The sequence below is a fragment of the Equus przewalskii genome, chromosome 28, assembly GCF_037783145.1.
Source record: "Equus przewalskii isolate Varuska chromosome 28, EquPr2, whole genome shotgun sequence".
Classification (NCBI taxonomy): Eukaryota; Metazoa; Chordata; class Mammalia; order Perissodactyla; family Equidae; genus Equus; species Equus przewalskii.
Genome location: NC_091858.1, coordinates 20,591,379 through 20,614,415, shown reverse-complemented (window position 1 = coordinate 20,614,415; position 23,037 = coordinate 20,591,379). Strand labels below are relative to the sequence as shown.

General features: G+C 37.2%; 1 long non-coding RNA gene across 2 annotated transcripts in view; it reads right to left on the bottom strand.

Moving 5' to 3' along the window:
• LOC139080060 (uncharacterized) overlaps positions 1 to 23,037 on the bottom strand; it is a 193,207-nt gene that overhangs the window by 32,767 nt on the left and 137,403 nt on the right. The window contains exon 1 of one of the 2 annotated variants that reach the window (XR_011534188.1): positions 20,870 to 21,132. The exons of the other annotated variant lie outside the window; for it this stretch is intronic. This is a non-coding gene — a long non-coding RNA (uncharacterized lncRNA). Of the gene's footprint in view, positions 1 to 20,869; positions 21,133 to 23,037 lie in introns of those variants that run through there. 2 annotated transcript variants of the gene reach the window in all.

Here is a 23,037-nt window from a genome sequence, read left to right as displayed (position 1 = left end):
AAGGTGTTTCCAGCGGCCAGCCTGGTAGTAGAGTGGTTAAGTTCGTGCACTCTGCTTTGGCGGCCCAGGGTTCACAGGTTTGGATCCTGAGTATGGACTTACATGCCACTCATCAAGTCATGCTGTGGCGGTCTCCCACATATAAAAGAGAGGAAAATTGGCACAGATGTTAGCTCAGGGACAATCTTCCTGAAGCAAAAATTGAAGATTGGCAACAGATCTTAGCTCAGGGCCAATCTTCCTCACCAAAAAAAGAAGGAGTTTCCAATAAGTTCTCAAACCTAGAATTCAAAACAACAAAAGGAGTTCTTTTCTTTTATGATTGTGATTTTAGAACCAAATTCTATGAGAGTGTTCACTGTCTGGTGGCCCACGATGCTAAGTGGAGCCAGATTCTTGACAACATCCTTAATATCCATAAACACACCTATCAACCACACACTTCTCACTCCCCTGGACAGTAGGACATAAACACCAGTTGGGTAACTCCAGTCTCAGCTATTCTCTGAGAGCTCCAAACCTCCACCACGATTATGACCACAACGCTGCCCAGGGAGCAGAGTCACGGCAATGTGTGTGTCCTACTGCAGTTCAAGGACGGCGAGGGGAGTGAAGAAAGAAAAGCAGAAAGGCTCCCATTCTACATTTATTATATTTTAGTCCTATTATATTTTCAAATAGAGAGAGAGATTTTGTTCTACAACTATATTTCACCCGTTTCTGCTTGATGATATTCTACTAAGATATTGAAGCTTTTGCATTGGGTAAAAATCTCCAACAAGTACATTTTATGAAGCAGGGGAGGAAGGAAAGAAAGAAAAAGGAAGGAAAGAAGGAAGAAAAGGAGGGAGGGGGGAAGGGAGGGAGGAAAGTAGGAAAAGAAACCAATGAAACCTGTCTTACCCTCATAGAAGTTCTTGTGTTCAAACACTGTTCTTTATGATTTTTTTTCTTTAAATAACACCTTTAAGAAACTACGATTCTAAAACTCTAGAATAATTTGCATTTTTTTTTGGTTAAACAAACCAGTGTGAACTCTTTAAATAATCCATGAGGGCGTCATAACTGAGATTCAGATGTCCAGGTCGTGCCTGCCCATTCAGCAGAGTTTCAGCTGTGGTTTGCAGGCTCTTGTAAACTAACCTCATGGAAACAGCTCACGTTTAAGGCTCATTTGTGATACTTGGGGATAGAATGTATTGAACTGGTTTTGCTACTGCATGAAATTTCTCTTCTTACTTCTTCAGTAGTCTCTGCTATACATTCATTCCATGTGTGTGAACATAAAGGCATTGCATAGACCTAATTCCCTGGAAGCAGCTTCTATAGTCATAAACCCACTGAAAGGAGCCAAAATCTTCACTGGAAACTCTCCCCTGGCCTGAAAGGCCCTGCTCAATGAGCCCTCCTACCTCCTGCCCCTGACCCCAGCCTCATTTCTGTCCATCCTCCTCTGGATTTATCATTTCAAGTCACATGGGCCTTCAGTTTCCACCCCTTTGTCTCATCAGCACCTCTGTACCTCCTGTTTCTTCTGGCTGAAGGCAGCATGTCTGGCTTCCTCTTATCTGTTAGATCTCAGTTTACACAGGAGTACTGCAAAGAGATTGTCCTTGACCACGCAATAGAAATTAGACCAACCCAATTATTTACTTCAAAGAACTCACCACAAGCAGCAACTATTCCATGAATTTCCTTCTACCTGCTTTTTGTTTATTGTATCTCTCCCTCTCTAAAATATAATCTTGACCAATATCAACATAGCTATTTGACTGTCTTATTTACCATTTTATTTCCATCATATTTTACCATGTTTGAAGGAGAAGGGTGCACAATAAATACTTTTGGAATGCCCAGATGAATGTTTCCATGTGAATCAAACTGAATGAAGTGTCTGAGGCTCTTTTGATAGACCAAAGCATATGTAAATACTTGATTAGATCATTCTAGCACCATTCTGTTAAGAGACAACTAATGGGGTATAAAGACAGAAAAGAAAATCCACTGAGTTTATATTTTTCATTTGGTGAAAAACATACTTACTCTGGATTTCCCCATCCTATAGAATAAATGGGGCCGGCCCAGTGGTGCAGCGGTGAAATGCATACGTTCTGTTTTGCTGGTCTGGGGTTTGCCGGTTCGGATCCTGGGTGTGGACACGGCACCCCTCCTCAAGCCATGCTGTGATAGGCATCCCACACATAAAGTAGAGGAAGATGGGCACAGATGTTAGCTCAGGGCCAGTCTTCCTCAGCAAAAAAGAGGAGGATTGGTGGTGGATGTTAGCTCAGGGCTAATCTTCCTCAAAAAAAAAAGAATAAATGAAGGAAAAGTACTCATGTTTCTCTAGCATGTAGATTATCTCAGAGCAACTGGAGAAAGTCTGAAGTTACTCAGTATTTGGCTAGCTGAATTTGCTAGTCTATATATATATAACAATCCCACAGGATCTTGATACACTGGTCTTTTTAACAATGGGCTAAAGAAAATTGGAATGACTCAAGCTTTCATTCTTATTCCTCTGGATGTATATTTTGAATATGTAGATAGTTACGTCATAACCCTGAGAAATAAATATTTCTAGAATATTGCATTCCATCAAATTTATTTGTGACTTATTTTACACCAATGTTAGCCACTTTGTATGTTGCAGAAGTACCAATGTTTTCTCACTTAGTGATAAATTAGTTCCAATTAAGATTGTTTATCTATGAAATCTGTTTAACTGTGACCATGAGAGGCACTGTGGAGAGGAAGTCTGCAAACTGGTTGGATAGAAAAAGTTTCCTCTGGAAGAATGAAAGTGAGACATTGTTTGCTAGAAAAAGAACAACAAGAGACAGCTAGTGAGAAAGAAAAAAAGTTACAGATGTAAAAGAAAGCAAGCAGGTTTTCCTCTTCCCAAAAATGTCAATGGTCTCCCAGTTCATAGAAAAATTAGACAAATAAAGATAGATGGTAGAGGGGCCAGCCCCATGGTGTACTGGTTGGGTATGGCACGCTCCACTTTGGCAGCTGGGGCTCATGTGTTCGGATCCTGGGTGCAGACATATACCACTTGTCAGTCGTCCTGTGGCAGCGACCCACATATAAAGTGGAGGAAGGCTGGCAAAGATGTTAGCTCAGGACTAATCTTCCTCAAGCAAAAAGAAAAAAAGAGGAAGATTGGCAACAGATACTGGCTCAGGGCTAATCTTCCTCAGCAAAAAAAAAAAAAAAGATAGAAGATAGATAATTGACTTTGTGGCGTTAGGTGAGAGGAATTTGTTTAGTTTAACTTTTAGTATACTAACTTTAAAAATTAAAAATCAGATAACCCTGTGTTGTTATCACAATTTTTGTTTTGAAATTTTACTGAACTGTGAAATCCAAAAATGTAAGAACCAATTGATGCTCAAATAGATATGTGATACATAATTGATAACTGAAACAGAAGTTTCGGGGGGTTTCATGAGAAGACATCAGATAACACAGCATCGTTAAATACACAGGTGTCTATTTAATCACTGAAGCTCTGTGATAGTCCACCACGGCTGAGTCTGAGAGCTTGAGAGGCAACTTAGCCAAGTTTGCTCGCCAACCATTAAATTAACATTGGAATACAGGAGTTAACGAGATTAATATTATTCCAGCAAGAAGATAAATACTATTTTTCATGTATTCCAGGAATTTTTGGAAGAGAAATATTCCAAACCAGAAATACTCTATAAACTAATAGCTAAGAAACTCCAGATAAAATTGAAATAATATGGAAATAACATCACTTAAAAGGTGATGTTTTGCAGTTATTCAGGAATATTTATAAGACTGATTTATGGGTTTATAGCTTTTATAGTAAAAATCATTCATTAAATACTGTTTATAACTGTACCTAATTGATATTCACAAATCAATCAAAAGAGAAAATAGAAAAATAGTTTATAATGTGTCCTTGAAAGCTTCAACTTTCATATTTTTAAAGGATACATTTTAGTGAAGAAAAAACGTTTTAAATAATCTTGGAATTAGAATATTCAAGATCTGAATCCCCAAATCAGCCACATCCAGGTAACTTAAGAAAGATGTCACTTAAAGAAATAAATGACCAAACATGCGTAGTTAAGTGAACAGAGACCTGAGCAAACCTCTTAGGCGTGTAAACAGAGGAGAGAAGGAAGGGGAAGAAGGGCAGAAAGGAAAGAAACAAGAAAGAGAGGGAGAGAGGAAGGGGAGAAGGAAAGAAGGAACTTCCTGCAGACAAACCAGAGCCACACTAAACGAATTTGCAGAACGAAGAGGTATTTGTTTAGATGAATGTAGGTGGGTGACTGCATCCACTTGTTTGTGTGAATAATAGGTGCTTAACAAAACTTGAAAATGTTTGACATCATGCTTAAAAATGAACATTTCTTATTTTCATTTAAATCATAAATATTTCATTTAAATAATAAATTTAAATGAAAATGGTATTTTCTTGTAAAACCATTTCTGCAAGTTAACACTCTTACAGAAATCATGTTGTTTTTTTATTTAATCCTGGAAGTTATGGAGCCATTGCTAATTCCTGAGCTAAGAAGTGATATAAATAAATAGGTAGGTTAATAAATAATTGGCAAAGTAGGCATTATTAGCCCTGCCATGATGGTAGGGATAGGAAGGGGTGACCCAAGGACCATTATTAGGTTAGTCTCTTCTTACACATACACACATATATATGGCCTCAAATTTAGAGAGTTGATGTAACATAAAAATGAGTATATTGTGTTTAAGGTTAGAAAAATAAAGTACTAAGAACAGTCAGATGATTTTCAGAATAAACGATAAATTTCAAAATGTAGAAAAATATATAGAAGGCAAAATTGGAATTCAGAAGAGAGATCAGGGAAGAAGAAAAAGGTGTGAGATTTTTACTCAAAGGGGTTATTTGAAGCTATGAAAGTTGACAAGATGCTGAAATGAGATGAAGAGTATGTAAGAGGAACAAACAGGGGCAATAACTGAATCCTGAGGAGTGCACACGTGTAGGTGGCAAAAAGAAGAGATGAAACTGGATAACGAGACAGAGATTTTAATAGAATAAAGCGTCACAGAAGCCAAGGGCATAATGGATTGCCTTTGGCCAGTAGAAGATGCATACTGCCCAGCTCAGTTCTATCTTTCAGTCTTTTTCTAACTTAAGCCATTCTTTTAACTAGACATTCTGATCAGTAATGAAATGGAAATGGGCTATCATTGATTTATTCTCTGTTTCTTTATGAGGACCATCAATTGTGCCAGGTATTGGATCATCTTTCTGAGACCTCTGAGGAAAGATGAGTCCCACACATTTTAAAATGTTGTATTGACTAAGCAGTTATGACTTGTTTTCTATTTTGTGTCTAAATAGATATAGACTCATACAGATAACATTCCAAGAAGAGCGGAAACAGTAGCCAATGAGTACAGACCCAAAAGAATGCAATATCCGCTGAAAACAAACATGAGAAAATCCAACTGGCCAGCAGAATTGGGCAGTGCTCTGAGCCTTGAGAAGAGAGCTTTTCCACTGAATGCCCTATAACCTACTTCCATTTCCCACCATCTTGTCTTGGCACAGAGGGTTGTAAGGACAGCTCTCCATCTAACCCCTTTTCTCCATGACCCGAATCTTGAAAGCTAAATTGGCTCCTTCTATTGTTTGCTCCTTGAATGGAAGCCAAACTAGACATTCACTGCAGGTGGTCATCAGTCAACACTTGCAACTATGGTCCAAACCAGTTTTCCAGCAGAAACACATCACATTATTAAAGGTAATCCATGAAGTATTTTTAAAGGATTTAGGGATGCCAACAAGTTTCCGCAAGATGGATGAATCTTTACAGTTCTAATTTTGAGAAGTTACTTTGAATCATTTAAGTGATTTCCTTTTTTGTCCTTAAGAAAAGCAGTTATAAGAAATTGGAGTTTTTCTGCATTTTTTAAACAAAACTTTCTGTGTCCCTACTCTAGGGACAGATCTTGTTTTAGACATTAGCAACGCATATGAAAGACATAGGCCCGGTTCTCGTGGACCTCACGTTTTGGAGCTTAAGAAAGAGAGACATTAGACAAATAAATACCTACAAATTATTATAGTATTAAATACCGTGAAGAAAATAAAACAGGATAAATAGGTACGAAGCGACACAAGGGATTGTGCAGGGGGCCATTTTGGTGAGTAAAGATCTGTTTAAGGAACCAGCATTTGAACTAAAATGTAAACAATGGAAATAAACCAGCCTTCCAACATCTGGGAGGACAATTTCATTCATAGAAAAAGCAATGGAAAGCCCTGAGGTGACATAGAGCAATGGAAACAAATGTGGTATGTCTGGGTAAGAGGGCACAGAAGAACAGTAAAGATGATGTTGGGGAAGAAGGCAAGTTTGGAATTAAATTGATGACCTTATGGGTCATGTGCAGAAATTTGAATTTTACTCTAAGGGCAAAGGGAAATCCTTGAAATGTCCTCAACAAAGGAATGAAACAAATTGATTGACATGTTGAACCTATCTAGGTTCTACATGGTGGATTCATTGCAGGAAAGCAGAGTTCCCATTATTCTCTCCCCCACATAACTACAGGGAGTAATGGTGCTGCTTTCCTTGGAAAAAGCAGGGAATGAAAAATACCTCCATGTTCCATAGGTCAAGTAGCTCCACCCAGGGAAGAGCTTTTCACTAAGAAGCAATCACTGATTTCCACTAGCCTCCTGATAAGGTCTTTGTTAAATGAAACATATTTCCTCAACTCTTACACCTGAACATATTTCCTCTCCCTATTATTTTAGCTAGAAGCAATAACAATGTCCAAAGATGTGCAGTTTTAGCAGGAGTAATAGTGCACACATCCTCAAGTAGAAAACCTTTTGGAATGATTCAGAAATTACAGCCACAGTTCAATAGCAGAGAGAAATGGATGTGGCAGCCCTCTGTAAACAACAATGCATTGTTCACTGTAAACATTATTACCGGGAGTTGAATACCAAACATGCTTAAACTAGGACAAGAACCTGCAGTAAACTTCTGTTTCTCTTCAGTTGGCCCATTGAGTCCCTATTTGTAAGCAAGTATCAGCAAAAGACGTTTGGTGCTACAGTGACAACAAATCTATCAAAGCTGGAAGCTTTGAGCTCTCTAAATGATTTCCCCAAATATAAACCTCAAGCTGGAGAAAGCTGTATTCACCCGGGGAATTTCTGTGAAAATAAATTAAATAAATAAAGAGACAATAGACATAATCAGTATCGACTGATATATTCTCTTCTAGTGACTTTTAGAAGAAGTATGATATGTAAAAATGCATTTTCTCCTGGTTTATATTTATCACATTAGAATTTATTGAACAGAACCTTTGAGCTAAATATTGAATTGGCCATTTGCACTCTAGCGCAGTAGTCCAAGGTCATTTCACCAAAAAGGAGAAAATTAAAACTACATGAGATAGGAGTTCTGGAATGCCACACTGATGTTAAGGTTACTATTTAGATTATAGTATCAGTTTCAATGACTATGGAAAAAAGTGAAAAGCATTTTTCCCATTTAAACTTATCAGACTGATAACGCCAAAGCAGGAACACAGTTTTCCCCTCAGCTATGATTAGTCTGGTATGCAGAAAATGTATGGATAATTTTTCAAGGTTATCAGGGCCTACAGACATAGTGACTCCATTGTACGGCAGGGGCACAGATCCTGTTGGCTTAAAGAGATATCACAGATGCCTTCCAGCTAGATGAATGTACTCCTGTTTTTGTTTGCTAGGTGTGTACATAGATCGAAAAGGTGGCATGTCTTTTTTTCGCTGTTTTCTTGGTGAGGAAGATTGTCCCTGAGCCAGTATCTGTGCCAGTCTTCCTCTATTTTGTATGTGGGATGGGATGCTGCCACAGCGTGGCTTAATGAGCAGTGCTAGGTCCACACCTGAGATCCAAACCTGTGAATCCCGGGCTGCCGAAGCACAGCTTGCACACTTAACCACCACACCACTCGGCCAGCCCTAGCACGTCTTTACGAAGCCAAAATTAGGTCTTGTTTTTCATCCTGAAGATAAGTCCAACTTTATGATGACAAATATTCGATAATTTAGGTGTACCAGAGCCAGAAATTTACATTCTTCCAGGTTTGTCAAAGTTGGATTTGTCTTTGTGGTTACTGAAAATCAAAGTAGATCTAGCTTTGGAAAGAGAAAGAAATTACTCATTGTATACAATACCCAGGTAGCACTAGCATTTTGCATTCCCTGTATGAAATATTTAGATGGGATGCAAATTCAAAATTTTATAATGAATGAAGTGATTTTCCATATTGGAGTACACAAAATTATTAATTTACCTTGAAAGGTAAAGGTTGAAAGGGAATCTGATCTAAGTATGTATTCTCGAAATGTTAATAATGAGAGAAATATTATTTACTAACTTATAAGTGCAATTTCAAAGCACTCTTGAAAAGTTGAATAAGGTAGTTTTAAAAGAAAAGACAGGGATTATCTTTCTTTATCTACTTAAAGTATATGGGATAAATATTCATAATCACTTATTCATAGAGCACTAGGTGTTTGAAAACATTTTAAAATATGCATGTATGTATGTTTTGAATCATTCTGGCTCTCTTTCTGGAACATCCATCAATATAAAACATACAGGAGCTGCTCCTCTCCAGATGCTTCTTTCTAAGACATTTATCAACTTCAGGTTTCAAGTAACTCATTCAAGTGCTGAGTGAATTTGAAGTTATGAACCATTAGTACAGCTTAGCAGCCAAGATCAGAGATCTGCAGTGAGACTGTCTGCATAGAATCCTGGCTCTAATTCTTACTTACGGTGTGAACTTGGGCAAGTTATTTGAACTCTCTGTTTTGGTTTCATCAACTTTGAAGTGAGCATATTAATATTACTCACCTTTGAGGATAGTTATGGTGATTAAGAGCCATAATATACATCAAGTGCTTAGAATTGGTTTACAATAGTGCTAAAACGTGTTTAGTGGTGGTGGGAGTGATCTCGGGGTGGTGGTAATGGTGATGGTGGTGGTAGAAGAGAGAAGAGTTCACGTCACAGTCAATCATTGGATGCATATATAGGAAATGATATACTATTTCAAACTTTGAAATACTTAGGCTGATGTCTTCTGTCCAATATCATCGTGTAACCTTCAATGTCAAGTGATAAATGAATAATGACACGCAGACTTATTGGATCTCAAAGGAGGAGATCAGACAAATATTCATATCCCTATGTTTTAGATGAAGATGTAGAAGTGAAGGGTAATATGATAGTCTGCCAAATCAAGTAATTTTGTGGTTTCTTTCCTGCTACTTCTTAGGGAAAACGAGTATCAGAAAGGAACCCCTTTGGATGTCCTGTCCTGAAACATAAAGCCTTACTTAATCCACACCATCCTCTCCCCTCTTCCACCATTGCTCATTAGAAGCAATGCATGGCTAACTTCTTTTCCTTGACTCTGGATCCTGCCTCCTCCTGCCTTCTCAGTTATTTCAGTTTCTATTCCATGTACGACTTCCACTATATTTTCACTCTCTTTCCGTAGGCCCCTTCGCATCATCGTTTAAATTTTTTCAAGTCTTCCTCAATTGAACAACCAAAAACTAAAATAAAATGCTCTCTTTTGATTAGCTCTTCCCTTCTAGTTACTACTCAGGCTCTACTCTCACCTTCAAGAACTAACTTATTAAACCAAATTATCTACATGTGCTGGCTGCATGCTCTCACCTTTAACTAAGATATTGCAATTGAGCTTTCACCCCAATCATCCTCTGCAGGTGACCTTGCAAAGGACAAATGACCTTCATGTTGCTAAGTCCTCTTAATACATTTGATATCATACATGCTTGATTCCTCAGGGCCATTTCATGTTGTTCACTACTCCTATCCTTCTGAAATGCTCTCTTTTCATGATATCACCTCTGTGGTTTTCCTCCTGTCAATCTTTCTCAATATCTTTTGAGGCTTACTTATTTTTCGTCACTCTGTGGCTTATCCATTTTTCATCAATCCATTAAATGTTATTTCTCACCAAGGCCATCATCTCGCTACACAAACACACACACACACACGTATTCACCATATATATTTCCTAAGGTTTAAATCTGGATATCCAGTAGCTATCTATACATCCTGACTTACAGCACTTCAAACTCAACGTTTTCCAAATTGAGCTGCTCATTCCCTCCCATCAGATCAACCCTTAACAAATCTCCTTTTCCTTCAGTATTCCTTGCCTCAGTAAAAGGCGTGACCATCTCTCCCATCATCTATGCTCAAATCCTGGAAAACGTCACCAACACCTTTTGATGCCAAATCAATTGTCTGCTCTTGGTAGTTTCAGTTGCTATGCAACTCTTTTCTGTCCCGGGTCCAAAATTAGTCTAGGCATCCATTCTTTCTCTTCTGATGTATGACCAAAGTATCTCCTTCCTACTACACACTCTGTATCCTTGCAATAGATTTCTCACATTGCAGCCAAAGTGACCTTCCTTAATGTAGCATTGCCCTAAAACTTTAATGACTCTCATGGCTCTGACTATGGTCATACAGCTAAATGCCTTTAAATGGCTTACCAAGCCCTCTGCCACTCAGGTTCTGCCTACTTCTTCACTCATCCTTTGCCAATGTCTTTCTTGTGTTCTATTCTTCAATAATACTGAATTTCTTTATGCTCTCCAAATTCATTCTCCTTTCTAGCCTCCAGGTCTTTTCACCAGTACTTGCACTCTGTTGTTCATTCTTTCCCTTTTCACCTGGAAAAGGGATTCTCATTTGGGTGAGATTGAGTTTAAGTGTGACTTCTTCCAAAAAGCCTAATCTGAGCCCCATATTTGAAAATTTTTTTCCTTCTATGCATACCTATAAAGCCTACATTATAACATTCAGTTATGAAATTGATGGTCTTCCCTACTGGACTGTAACCTCCAATGTTACTTACTTTGTAGGAATTATGTCAGCCTATTCACTTCTTCGTGCTTAGCACCCAAGTATGTCATGGGGGAGTTAATCAATATCAGGAAAATCAACAAGTTAATGAAATAATTATTAATTGAAATTCATTAAAGAAAGTTCCAAATGGTTAAAAGTGAAAGTTAAGAAGGCTGTTGGATTCCTTTTATATAGTGGTTATTAAAATCATGGAAGATAGATAGTGGCCAAATCCTTCTACAAATCATTTACTAATGTCAGTAGAAGTATTCCAATTGGGGAGTTCTGTTTGTGTGAAATAGTTCACTGCTTCTAACATAAGTAAGTAATGACTAGTAGTAAAGCAGGAAGCAAGGCAAACTCTATTTAGCATTTTCATGAATCACTTAGATCCCAATGGTAGAAAATCCCTTAAAAAGTAAGTCCGTGGAGAGCAGCAATCACTCATTGGTTTGGTGATTTGCAAAATAAATTATAACAAGCATATTTCATAATGCACTTAATTTATTGAACTGCTTGGCTATTGAGTAAGCCTTTAATAAATGCTTCTCTAAGACTATAGATACATCTGCAAGTCTATTTATTGTCTTTAGAAATTAAGTTTATATAAGTGAAGGAATTGTTTCTTATGGTGAATCCGAGAGATGTAGGATTGAATACTGTCTATTAACCTTGGAGGCCTTCGTAAATGATTTAACACTTCTGTACCTCAATTTATTCACCTTAAGAAGAGGGTTGTTTGTATAATGGGACTGTGACTGCAAAGGAGGAAATATGGAACCTGGTCTTCAGTAAGTCCCATATGTACATCTTATTCATGACAATGATGCCAACCAACATCGAGTTTCCCAGTTTACCTTCAATTCTATCCTTATGCTTACCAGGAATATGCTTCTAGTTATATCCTTTATTTGTTTATTTTTATTTTTACACATGTTTATTTAGCACCAGGCACTGAACTCATTCCTATGGATACAGCAGTGAACAAAGTGGAAATGACGTCTTCTCTTTTGAAGTATCTGGTCTGGAGTATGACACACTTCTGTAAATAATTTCTACACACTTCTGGCCATGCTGCTACACTGAGAGCTCCCACAGGACAGGTGCTGTATCTTATTCAGTTATACATCTTCAAGGGCTTGGCACGTCATGAGTGCTCAGTAAAATGTTCCATCTAGGATGCTGGATAATTAGGTTAAGAATATAATTCGATTCTTCCTTCAATAGTCAGTTCTAATTTTATTCTAATTTTATTCCCACTACAAAGCCTTTTCTATATTGTCACCATTTTAGCCTGGTGAGAAGTAATATCTCCCTCTTTTGTGCTCTCAAGGCACCTTTTGTTGTCCCTCAGAAGGGCACATTCACACTATTCTATAAGTAAGTTTTCATATAGATCTCTTCTTTCTGGTTGACTCTGAATCTCTTGAGCATGAGTTATACCTTGTTCATCTTCTCCAAGGTCTTTCAGAATATTAGGTTGCTGATGAATGAATGTACAAATGAATGACTAAATGGCTGTCCTAGAAAAACATTTGTGTTCAGGAGTGGCAAAGAAAAACATCATCAGGACAAATATTTAAAATGGTGTGGCTTCACTCTAAATATATTTCGTGTGTTAAGGTGATTGAAAAGCAAGGGTAAAATTGCTGATTTCATGGATAAATCTTGTAATTTGTATCCCATAAAATATTCTGATGATTATTAGTTTGAGAAATGTAGCAATATAGCATCATGGAAATGAATAAGTAAATCAATTAAAAGACCTTTTTGTCCCTTTGTTTCCAATTTTCTCCATGCATTCTGAGCTGGTAAAAGCTGTCGCTCTCATTCCACCTTAATATACATTTAGCCTTTATCATAGTTTATAAACATAAGATGTTACTAGCCAGCCCAAGGAACACCATCCAATGAATGCTTATTGAAACTGTGAAGTCCTGAGCCAGATGCTGCGAAAGAAGTGAAAAGAGCAGTGAGACATTGATCTTGTCCTTGACCTTACAGCAGAGCCAAGATAAATGTTCAAAGAATTATTATAGCAGATGGACGATGTGGCTGCTACTCCAGAGTCTAAAGCTGAAAGTAAGAAGTAGTGGGGTGGTAGTGATAAGAAGGTTTCATAAAGTAGGCGACATTATTTAAATGTAGTTTAAATAATCATAAATTAAATTATATATAGAAAGATCTAATTTGGATACAGTGCAGATGTCTGAGGGAAAAAAATCCAAACTTTCAACTAAAAGTAGATTTTAAAATTTTCAGTTCGATTCTTGTTCAGTTAAAAGTGCCCCAAATTGATCTTCAGAACACTCACAAAATGATCCATTCACCTCTTCACTTTTCTCTTTAAACAATTAAACGTACTGTTATTTTTCAAGTGTTATTACATTAGATTTTAAAATTTACTGAGTTGTTTTGTTTTCTATGTCCTATAATTTTACTACTAATATAATGCTTTTCTGCCAATTACAATTAATATTTTACCTCGTATTCAAATACCACATTTTTTTCGTTTTCCACTGTAGCATATCTGGCCATCAGCCTTATATTGAAATTATTTCTCTGTACATGTGTTCCCTCCACTAGCTGCTGAGCTCTTGGTGTCTAGAACTATGACTTTTGTCTTTGGAATTTATGTAACAACTGCATATAGTATACATGCAATAAATTTTTACTGAATTGAACTATAAAATACACTAGTGAAAATGCAACTATGAAAAACTTCGTTCAAATTTTTGTAGTAAAACCCATTTGTATGTTGGAGTTTTCCCGGATTACAAGTACCAAATAGCTTTGAATCCAAGTTGTGTGGAGTATCAGAACTGAAGAACCCCTCTCATAGTCACTTAAATCACTTTAATATGGAGAGAATAAACACTTTTTAAACATATCTTCCTAACAAACCCAGATTCATAAAAGTTGGCTTCAGATCAATAGACATTCTGTTGAGCATTTGACAATTACAAGCACCAGGTACAGAGGCAGACCCCAGGGACGCATCAGTGAGTAACATGCAGAACCTACCCCACTAAGAGGTGGGGAGACCATATTCTGACTGCATTCATGTGTTAGCCCATTATTTCCACTGAGGCATTTGGTCCCCTGAGCTGAAGAACAGAAGCCGGCCTACCTCTTTGCCCGGGAGGAATTCAGTATCTAAATTTCTGTACCATTCTGCTACCACATATTTCTTCCCTTCCCCTGAAATTGCTTCTCTAAAATGATTCATGAAGATTTGATAAATACTCTAGCAAGTTTATAAAAATAAATTATATGAGGACATCCGAAGATTGCTATTGGAAGAGTGATTAGTCACTTTTACTGAATTTCAGATAATTCATGTCTAGTACTGCCATGGCTGGACATGATTATCTTATTCTGGATTTTGTAATTATTTAACAGAAATAAATTGGTGATTTTATTTCTTCTAACCTTTCGATGTTCTTGTATTTCCATCAATCATTTTTTTTTCATATTTTTCCTACCAACAAAGACACTTGACAATGTCTGAAATTAGTATACGGACAGTATGTTAAGAGAGGCACGTGAAACTCAATTCCTGTTCTTGGTGAGGGCCATCTGCAGGCCTTTGTCAAAATAGTCATCAAGGCTTCATGGTTACCACACAACGTGGTTTAGAGCCACCCCACGCTCCCGATTCAGCCCAAGCCACTATGTGCACTGCCAGACACTTAAAAAGACATAATGCAATGTGGTATCTCAGGTTTCCAGCTAACATTGTAGATCAGTGTTCAATCAGATGTGACCCAAATTTGTTATGTAAACAAAGTTTGCCAGGCGATGTGGTCAGTCTGTGGGTTGCATTCTAAATAGAACAGAAACTTAAAAGTTTAAGACCAGTTGCCTTTTGCCTGCACAAATCTGAATAAACATATTGACATAACTGAATCCATTTTTTGACCGAGGAACTCAATATCGCTGGTCTTTTAGTTTTAGGCCGTGCTCTAATAAGGGAACGATATGACGCCTCCTGCTCCCTCGTTATCGTTTTCTTCAGTCTTTATGCCTCTTCTTAGCAGAAGTAAAACGTATTCCCTTTCAAACTCTGCTCCTTCTTCTTCCTTCCTCAGCAGATACTCTACAGCATGTTTTAGTTATTTCACATTTCTCCAGTGTCCTTACTGAGTCTTGTTGTTTTCACATGGCCTTCCATTCCTCCCACCTCCAGAAAATGGTAACTCCTCTTTCCTTCACTCATTTATCCAAATGTGACGAGCACCTACTCCAAGTCAGGAATTGTGCTAGGCACTGGGACAAATTGGTGAAGAAGGCTCACGCAGTCCTATCCCATGGAACTTTCTCTTGAGTTGTATACTTCTGATTAACAGTGCAAACAACCATTGGGAAAGAGTTTAGCAAAAGGGGGTACTATCATGGACTGGAGAAATTCAGTCAGCATTCTGACAAGAGCTGAGATTTGAGCTCAAAAGACTTCAGGGAGTAGTTCTCATGTTTGAGTGCGTTTCAGGAGGGGCTTATTGTAAATACAGATTCCTGGGTTCTGTCCAAGGGATTCTAATCTAGAAAATGTTATATGGGGCTTATAAATCTGCCTTTTTAACCAGGTGCCCAAGTAATTTTGATGCACAAATTTAGGGACCAAGCTGTGATCACCACTGCCCTACTGGGCAAATACTGAGCCAAATACTAAAGGATAAAAAGGAGTGGACAGATCTTACAGCTGGTAGGGTGGGTGTGGGGTGACCAGCAGGGTAAAGATGAGAAAGTGAACAGGGTACAATTTCTATACACAGCAGGATAGTTGGTACGACAGTGCCTGCTCCGACAGTGCCTGCTCCTCTTTCTCCGATGTGAATTTGTTTTCTTTTGCTCCAGTGAAGATACACTTGTAGAATTCAGGAAGTCATCCAGTGGCTTATTAAAACGTTCTCTGTACCAGCTTTTTTGCTACCTGCTGAATAGCACAGCGTCCCTGCCCTCAAGGAATCAGGCTAGTGAGTGATGCTGGATGAAGAAACAGATACCAACAATCTGTGAGAACGGCTTTAATGGAGGCAAGGATGAATTTCCCATGAACTCTATCAAAGCATCAAGGCCTTTTAATTTCATGGTCCCTTCCAAGGACCTGTAGCTAATGTGTATTCTTTATCTTAAAGAGAGGTCACAACATTCTAGAAGCTTCTGACACTGTGAAACCTGGATCCAACCCTGAAGAGGGATGTGTTTGAAATAGATGTGAAAGTGCTAGAGGACCTGCCTTTCTAGGGAACGAGGAGAGCTCCAAAATAATAATATAATAATAATAATTGGACTCAAAACAAAATAGGGTTTGTTTAGAGAGATAAATATCTGAAATAGTAGTAAAAATGCTGGCAGGGACGAACAATATGTGATGAATTCAGTAGCAAGAAGTGAGTTCCTGTGCCTAGAATATATGTATAGCCAAAAAATAAAATAAAACAAAACAAAATGACAAGAGGAGAAGCTGCCTACATGATTGATGGGCAAATGGTTAAGGGCCTTGTATACCAAGCTGGGGCTTGGAGTTCACAGTAAAGATCATGGGTACTTAAAAAAAATCACCTGAGAGTCCTTTAAAAATACCAAGGCCTATGGCATACTGGCAGACGATCTGTTTTAATAGGTGTGGAGTGGAGCTTGAAAGGCCGGGTATTTTGTATTAAATTCTAGAGTGGAGAAGAGCAGGAGGGCGTAAGAAAGAACAATGGGAGGAAGAGAGAGAGCGTAGGGTAAGTCTGTCTAGGGAAACAGTTATAAAGCAAGACCTGAAGGAAGTGCAGGATGAAGCTAGGCACACAGTGGCCAGAAGACTGTTTCAGGCGAAAGAAGAGAACTCATGGGCTGAGAAAGGAAAGTTCCAGGAATTGAAAGCAGACCTCAGGGTGGAGGGTAACAATCAAGGAGGAAAGTTACCAGGCCACTTGTGGAAGTAAGCAGTGGCCCCATTACTCTGAGTCTTCTAGGCCAGGAGACATGAAATCTACATTTTATTCTAAATATGAAAGAAAGTCATTGAGTGGTACTGATTGGGAAAAATGACATGGTCCAATTTTCACTTGCAGAATTCCACTTTGGCTGCTATGAGAAGAATGGATTAGAAAAGGAAAAAAAGACAAGGGAAGAACTGGTCCAGCCTCCATAAAGGGCATTAGACCAGAAGTGGCTCAGACCTGGGTGTTAACAATGGAGATGAATGTATTTATCCATGTTTACTTATGTAATATTTTCTCCTCTGATATATGGGGATGACCACACCTTGTCTATCCCAATATACCTATGCCCGTAGCTTAGCAAATGTCTGGCATCCAGTAAATATTCAATGACTTTTACTGACTGACTTGAATATATTAATTATGGAGGCAGGGAGAACAAATAAGAAGCTTTAGGAGCCTATTAAGAACAGAAGGAGTCTAGATATTTTAGGATAAAATCAATAGGAATTGAGGACTGAATATGGGAGCAAGTGATGAAGAGAGTTCTAGATTAAGCAACTATGGGTATAGGACAATGTTGACTAGCAATAGAGGGAATAAAGGGACGAGGTAAGGTTTACAAGAAACGAGAAAGGATGAGAGGAGTCAGAGATGGAATTAGATTGAAGAGTTGGCTAGGAGCTATTTGTAAGAAGTTAGGAAAATAGAGATCTTTCCACAACTACTGGAGAGAAGATATGCACTTGATATTGATGTGCAGAAAGGTGGTGGTTGCAGTTCAATGTGTCTTATGACAAGTTCCAATAAACAGATATGAAGTTCTTTCCTTTTTAAATATTCATATGCATGTTTTGCAGGCTGTTAAGCTACTTTTATTACATTCTAAAAATCTCACAGGTACCTCACATACCTGTAACTGCCAGAGTCAATGACATACAAAGAGATACTAAAAAATACATTCAAACACAAGTTTTTAAAAAATCAAAAAAAAAAGCTCACGGATTTATCAAAAATTCTACCATACTGTACTAATATCTCAGATATAGTATATAAAAATATTATTATTTTAAATATTGGTAGAATAATTATATCAAAAATAGCTAACTATAAGGTGCTGGCCCAGCAGCATAGTGGTTAAGTTCATGCATTCTGCTTTGGCAGACTGGGGTTTGCTGGTTCAGACCCCAGGCATAGTCCTATGCACCACTTATCAAGCCATGCTATGGCAGGTGTCCCACATATAAAAACATAGAGGAAGATGGGCACAGATGTTAGCTCAGGGCCAGTCTTCCTTAGCAAAAGGAGGAGGATTGGTGGCAGATGTTAGCTCGGGGCTAATATTCCTCAAAAAAAAATAAAGAGCTAACCATATTGAGTGTAGTATGGTTATGCACTGTGCTAACCGTTTGACATAAACTATCACATTCAATCTTTACAAAACCCCTTCTGGCAGATACTATTATTATTCTGGCCTTATTGCCATTAAAACTAAAACTAAGGGCGTTTAAATAATTTGTCTAAAATTGCAGAGCTACTATTTTACCCCAGGTATTCTGACCAGTATTCCTGCTCTTAATTGCTACATGTAATTTCAGTTGCTACATGTAATTGGAATCTGTTCCAACATTGCCTTCCTGACAACATCAGTCATCTCCAAATCTGAAGATCAGAGAGAAGGCCAATAGTCCAGAGGAAACCATCACTTTAATCATCAGGTAAAATTAAATCAAAAGGGAAACATAAGTGCAAGTTAACTTTATTCTTAAATCCTTACTTTCAAACCACTAATAGCAAGATGTTCTATCCTTCACTACCCAACTCTTGATTGGTTTCCTTGTTGTACTCAAAAAAGCACAAAATTCTGAAAACTGACTCACTCTTATACAGATATCCTGTCACGTCTATATAACATCTATATATGTTATATTTGGAATGGATAGGACTATGATTTTAATCTATCTCCTTTCTGTCATCTGTTGACTATGATGAAAAAGCTGCAGCAATGACAATAGCATCTATAATGAAATTTAAAATTGTCATTGGGGACCAAAAATTTATAATTACCATCTGAACTGACCGCACTGTGATTATGTGCAACTGAATGAATGTATGCGCTAAGGGTATTTTCAGCTGCAAGTGACAGAACTCCAAATCAGATTCTCCCAAACAGTATGGAAGTGTGTTCTCTCTCCTAACAAGAAGTTGAAAGTGCAGTAAGACCGAGGCCTGAGTAATTCAACAGCTCACTGTTGTCATCAAAGACCCAATTCCTGGTACCGTGTTCTGCCATCCTCAGAGTGTGAACTTTGCCCTCAGCCTCAAACACTCATGGTTACAGGATGGCTATAGAGTGCCGTGTATCACATGACATTGTCAAAAGGAAGTGTCTCATTTTCAAGAAGGAGAACAATGTTCTTAGAAGCCCTACAATTGAATTCCTTCATGTTTAGTTTTCCAGAAGTAGGTCATAATATCATACCTTAAATAATCATTGGCAAGGAGATAGAATTACATTGATTGGCTTACATCATCTACGGTAGAATGACTTTTTAGAAGCCAAAATTATACTGGCCAATCTAATGACATCTCCCTCCCTAACATGTCAAAAATTGTTGGAGGTTCCAAAAAATGCAATTAAACAATGACAATGTGAAGATAATCAAATAGCAGTACTCAAAAAATTCCAAAATATCATAATTATATGTTTTTAAGTAACTGATCTGGAGAACTGCATAAACCAAATAGGAACAAACAAGCAATAGAGAAAACTGACAAAGTAAAAATATGGTCATTTGAAGAGATCAGGAAAGATGATAAAGTTCGACTTGCATAGATCAAGACAAAAAGGAAAGAATACAAATTATGATATCAGAAATGAGGGAGGAGTCATCTCTGCACAGTCTTATACACATCACAACAATAACACAAGAATATGATAAGGAACTTCACACCAAAAATTGAACACTTTAGAAAAAAACGAAGAAATTACATAAAACTACAGCTTATAAAAATTGGCACAAGATAAAAAAGAAACTCCAAATTTACTATGAAAATTTTCCCCATAAGGAAAACTCTAGGTCCAAATATCTTCACCTGTGAATTTTATCAATTTTCCACAACAATTTTAGACAACAGAGGTGGAGCAAAGAGTTCCAAAGTCATCTTTATGAGGCCAAAGCATATGAGTACCCAAACGTAATTAAGACAATACAATAAAAGATAATTACAGAAAAATATATTTTGAGCACATACACACAAAAATAAAACAAACATCAAATTTAATTTAGCAGTATTTTGAAAAGATAATACAACATGATCTACTAGGCTTAATTTCAAGATTGTGAGATTATTTTTACATTTTAAAATCAATGTAATTCACATCATCAAACTAAAAGTGAAAAAAAAAAAGACCATCTCAACAGATGCAGAAAAAGTAAATGAGAAAACTCAACAGTTTCAGAAAACCCAGAATATGAGGAAGCCTCCTCAGGCTGATAAAAGGTATCTATAAAATACCTACTGCTAGCATCACATTTCTTGGTGAAATATTGAAGACTTCCCCCTGAGAACGGGAATGAAAGAAAGAGATCTGCTCTTGAAATCCTTGTTCAACATGACACTGGTGGTCATAGCTAGCCAGTGTAATAAATCAAAAAAGAAAAAAGAGAAGACATAAAAGTCAGAAAGAAGTAAACTGTCTCTATTTGTAGAGGACATTATTGTTTACATAGAAAATTCTAAGGAATCTACAAAACAACTAGTAAATCTAATAAGTGAATTGAGCAAAGTCACAGGTTACAAGTTAATTTTTAAAAGTCAATTGTACTTTTATATAATGCAGCAAAAATTGGAAAATAAAATACTTTAAATGTCATTTACGATAGCATCAAAAACTGTAAAACTTTTAGAAATAATTTCAACAAAAAGTAGGCATTATCCCTACAGAAAAATACAAAAAATTAATACAAAAAATTAAAAGATATCTAAATAAATTGAGATACATACCATGTTCATGAATTGTAAGACTTTATATTAAGATGTTAATTCTCCCCAAAATTAATTACAGGTTCAATGTAATCCCAAACATAAGTCCAGTAGACATTTTTGTAGAAATCTACAAGCTGATTCTAAACTTCACATTGAAGCTCAAATGAGCAAACAACAACAAAGCAGAAAATAAAAAAGTCACAGGACTGACATTACATATTATTCCAAGACTTTTAATGCAACTATTGTGTGATACTGATCTACAACCAACAAATGGAACAATCATGAGAACAAAACCAGATCCCAGTCATATGACTTTACACAGAGGTAAATGGAAAATAGAATTCTTTCAACCAATGACGGAAGAATAACAAAAAATAAAATTAAATTTTAACTCTTATTTCATATTATACACAAAAATAAATTTACAATGGTTCATGGATACAAATAAACATGAAAACTAAAACCATAAAGCTTTTGGAAAAGAAAAGCAAATAAATCTTTGCGTCTATGGCAAAGCTTTCTTATGTTCCGGAAAGAAAGAACCTTAAGAAAGTGATGTTAGACTCCATTAAAATGAACAGCTTCTACTCATAAAAAAGATTTAATTATGAAAATTAATAGATAAGCAACAGACAGCAAGAAAATATTTACCAAACACATCTCTAACACAGGGCTGGTATCCAGGATTTATAAGAAACTCTTATAACAAATAATTAAAGGGCAGTCAGATTTCCAGTTCTGCAAGAAAGGAGCTTGGAAGTTGTTGCTCCATCCTAACAACAAGTAGGAAGCAGAACAGACTGAAAAATCAACAATTTTTCTTGGGTACTTAAGAGAGAAGAGGACCTAGGGCAAACTGCTGCCTTTAACATTGGAGAGACAGGCAAACGCCGGGAGTCTCAGCTTACCCGATCAGAGGCTCAGGAGTGGACCCACCAGAGGCACCAGTGCTGGTGTATGAAAACCTGAACCATAATTGATGAATTGCCGGAGGCTAAATGCAGACAAGTCTGAGAGTTAAAAACTCCAGGTGGACCGAGTCATATGGGGACCTATGATATTGTAAGATTTACTTTAAGGAGCTCAACCAGATTCCCACAGTAAATATGGGAGAAAAATCCCCGTGGGCCTCTGGCTAGTGGGAGGGGAAAGGAACCATTTTGAAATATGCAAGAGTACTCTGTTCTTAACAATGCCTGCCCTCAGGGAAAAATAGTTAAACAAAGTCTTACTTGCTGGCGTATTATCAGAGCCTAACTAATTGTGGAAAGGAAAATAACCAATTCCAGCACATTCTAGCCATCATGTCCCACCTAAGGGAGGAAGAAAAACACTGAGAAACATTTGTGAAGTTCACATTCCGGAGGCATTGGCTCCCTAAAAGACTGAGACCTAATCATAGGACTATAGAAAACTTCCCCACCCCCTACACCTCAGAACATTACTAAAGGTCTATTTACAGCAGTTCCTTTTATCAGGTACATCATGTCCAGCTATAAAGAAAAAATTACAAGGCATATCCAAGGCAAAAAACACAATTTGAAGAGATAGAGCAAGCATCAGAATCAAATATGGTAGGGATGTTGTAATTATCAGACCAGGAGTTTAAAACAACATAGTTTAAAACTATGATCAATAGGGTGAGGAATCTAAGGGGTAAAGTACACAGCATGCAAGAACTGATGGCAATATAAGTAGAGAAATGGAAATCCTGTGAAAGACCCCAAAACAAATCCTAGAGATGAAAAACATGGTAATAGAAATGAAGAATGTCTTTAACAGGTTTATTGGTAGACTGGACATGGCTGAGGAAAGAATGCCTGAGCTAGAGGATATATCAATAAAATCCTCAAAAAACAGAAAATAACACAGTCCATGGATATTTATCCAGGGACTTATCTTGAATACTTATCCAGAAACTGTTGCACAACTACAAAAGATGTAGCATATGCATAATGGGACTACCAGAAGAAGAAAGAGAGAAAGGTACAGAAGAAATATCTGAAACAATAACGAGGAGAATTTCCCCAAATTAATGTTAGACACAAAACCACAGATGCAGGAAACTCAGATAGTCTCTTCAACAAATGGCATGGAACAACTGGACATCCACATGGAAAAAAAATGAATCTAGACACAGATCTTAACACCTTTCACAAAAATTAATTCAAAATGGGTCATAG